Here is a 3,356-nt window from a genome sequence, read left to right as displayed (position 1 = left end):
AAAATGGAGGCAGCTCTGCTGTGGGCGCCTAGCCTAGTGAGGTAGGCGGGAGCCAGGCGGGCGGGGAGCAGCCGGGCTTCGCCCCGCAAGTGGGGCTGGGCTGGGAGTGACTCACAGAGCTCGCAGCGTTGGGCCGGTCTGGCGCACCTCACTCCGTTTCTGCGCCGGTTCCGCTGGCTTTCCTGGCCTTTGTTGACTGGGCCGCTCACCCATTCCCGCATCCGGGTTTGGGTGCTCTCAGGAGTCCTCCTCTGTGTCGGCCCCAAAACCTCGAACCTGCTGCCGCTTGTTTGTCGATGCAGGATCATTGTTGAAAGAATTATTCGCCTATTGTTGCTCTTGGAATCGCAATTAATACTCTGGTATCACAGCGCACAGCTCTCAGGATCGCGCTGTCTCCTGGCACGGCCGCTCCAGACCCGTCACCATCTTGGTGGGCATATTATTCTGATGTGCTTTTGTTTTTGGGAAATGTTATGCTGCTCCTTATTCTTTTTTCTTGTAGTAACTTAGCATAAAATTTGACCTTGATACGTTTTGGTTACTACTATTTATGTGAAATTATTTTTCCTGAACTTTTAGAAGGATGAAACATTCTGGGTAGCTTTTCTGACTTCCCAGTGGTCCCTCTTCTTTTGTTTCTCTATAGTGTTCAGAAACATGATGGCCTACTTTCCCACACTTCCTGGCTCTATTCCCCTCCTGTACTTTTTTCTAGACCTTCTCTTTTTCTTGACTCGTTTGTCTCTATCCTGCTTGACTTCTTTTGATTCTATTTTAAGCAATTTCTCCTTAGAGCAGGGCCCTGTCTTTTTTTTTTTTTTTTGGGGGGGGGGACCCGTAAGGGGATCGCAACCCTTGGCTTGGTGTTGCCCACACTGCGCTCAGCCAATGAGTGCACCAGCCATCCCTATATAGGATCCGAACCCGTGGCGGGAGCGCTGCTGCGCTCCCAGCGCCGCACTCTTCCGAGTGAACCATGGGGTCGGTCCAGGGCCCTGTCTTTGAAGAGCATTGTTCAAGTCCATTTCAAAGGTGAATCTAGGGGCTAGACTTCCTGATCCTTCAGTACATACATGAATCCCTTGCACTCACGCAATACAGGATTAGACAAAACCCCTCTCAGTATTAGTTGCTGTTCTGAAATTGGCCTGCTTACTTCATAGTGAAGTCTTGCTTCTCCTCTTCTCTATTGCCAGATGCTCTGTTGCTTCCTTCTGCTTTCTTCCACATAGATACTGACACTATGCAGGTCTTGGGTCAAGTGGTTTACCCTCACATACTCTCTTTGGTGTTTGTGGGGATAGCTCGTCTCCTAGTTTTGTGGTAAATATTGTCAATAGGTTTTTAGTTTTGCTATTTAGATCCCCAATCTATTTTTATGTGGGGATTTGGAAATATTCGCAACAATGCCTCCACTGCTACCATATTCCCAGGACCACTTAAACTGTTTTTTTTTTTAATTGAGAAAAATGTTTTAATTTGAATTACTGGACTACATTCAGAATAATCTTTCTCATGTTATAGATATGGAAATACCTATAAGCATTTAAAATTGATACTACTGTCATTCTTAAATTTGAGTAAACAGGAAATATCTAAAAATTAGTTTGCATTTGCTTTTGATTTTCTAATCAGTTGATTGACCCACAGAAACAGGTCATATAAAGACAGCAATATTTTATGCCTCCTTTAAAGATTTCACTAACTTAAACTTACCAGTGATACTACATTTGAGCTACTGATTGCTTATGTTCTTGAACAACAACAAAGAGGTAAAGATTCCTTCTAATGCCTGTGAAACTAATCAAATGCAAGCATTCTTTGATACTTGAGGCAGTTGGAGGAAGCCAGGAAAGCAGGACAAGACCTATGATTTTACAAAGAATGAAAGAAATCCTGAGCTTAACCCTGACTCAGATCTACAGTGATCCTGATGCCCAGTGATTACCTCAGGGCCATTTGTAGCTCTTAAGAGAGAATTCCTAGTGACTCCTGCTCCTTCATGATCCAGTCGAGGGCTACGTGGCTAAACATCTTTTTACCTAGGGAATACTGGGAATAGTAGGAGATAACTTCCGGTCAGGAACGCTTTGTTTCATTAAGGGCTATTTTAGGCTTTTGTTCCAGTGCAATCATTAGAAAATGGTCATCAGCTCCTGAAACTACAGCATGGTCTTCTCCATGTTTGACTCCAACATGTAGTGATAGGCTCTGACGCTGGTTCTTGGGGGCATCGCCTCATCTAAAGTGCTGCTGGTGGATCGCTTCCTGAACCCTTTCCATAATGAATTCCTTGGTGATCCTGCAAGAGGGCAGCTCATTAAAGTGGGAGTTGATTAGGGCCACTTTAGCTGCATTCCTTCTGGCCTCAGCTCTACTTAAGTGGCACTGAAATTTGCCAAAACAACTTCCCCATGGAAAAATCACTTAACTCGCAAAGGGAGACACAAGAGCTGGCAGCGACTCATAGACACACCTTCACTTGGGAACGCAGTCTCTGCTGCTGCTTACTTCCCCCAAATTCCTATAACATTGACACAACATTCAAGTCTTTGAAGACTAGAGCCAGGTCACTGTAAGGCAAGACTTGGGCAATGAGCTGTCTCAGACAATCCAAGGCTCTGTTCATCTCGGGTCTGCATGTGTGAGCCTCCTGCAGTGTCTTCATGCCTGAATTCCTGCAGTCCTGGACTGAATTTGTGCAGCTCATTGATCCACAAACTATTTTAAATGGGTTTTTGTCATTTGTAACCAAGACAGTATTGACTAATACACTCCCCAATCTTTTCTCTCATTAAAAGCTACCTTAATACACTAACATCAAATCATTAAATTAAAAAAAAAATAGAATGATAAAAATTTTAAGGGCCTATAGTTAAGTGGCATTCCAGTTGATTGACTCTAAATGATTGGCTAAAACTGAACAACATACTTTGAAATAAAACTTTTTATTAGTTAAATTCTTTCCATGGGCTTTAGTGTTCCTAACTGTTTTAAAGAAAAATGCCTAGCAGCAGGTTTGCAAGTTCTCTTTAACATAAGGCCCTAGTTTTGTTAATCAATAGATTTGTGAACACAAATTCAAATCATGTTAAATGATTTCCTTTACATAATTGTTTACATCAGTTCTCTCTTCTACTGATTAAACAAATGGAAATAAACTGGAACCTTACTCTAATACTCTTCCTAGAGTCATGCTGCAGATGAAACAACTTTATAAGTATTCAGTAACTGAACTTCCTCAGACGTGGTTCACGATTCACGGCTGGCTAGTTTTAAGTTATGGTAAATTTTTATTACAAAGTATGGACTAATATTGAAAGTTATTAATGATATTGAGGAAATTTTAAATT

The 3,356-nt window shown here is 42.3% G+C and overlaps 1 pseudogene; it reads right to left on the bottom strand.

Moving 5' to 3' along the window:
• Window positions 1–1,947: 1,947 nt before the first annotated feature.
• On the bottom strand, window positions 1,948–2,632 carry LOC103584913 (annotated as a pseudogene).
• Between the last annotated feature and the right edge of the window lie 724 nt (window positions 2,633–3,356).

This window comes from Galeopterus variegatus, unplaced genomic scaffold, assembly GCF_000696425.1.
Source record: "Galeopterus variegatus unplaced genomic scaffold, G_variegatus-3.0.2 Scaffold202, whole genome shotgun sequence".
Lineage (NCBI taxonomy): Eukaryota > Metazoa > Chordata > Mammalia > Dermoptera > Cynocephalidae > Galeopterus > Galeopterus variegatus.
Note: the sequence above shows the minus strand (reverse complement) of the source record. Positions and strands in the feature narration are given on the sequence as shown.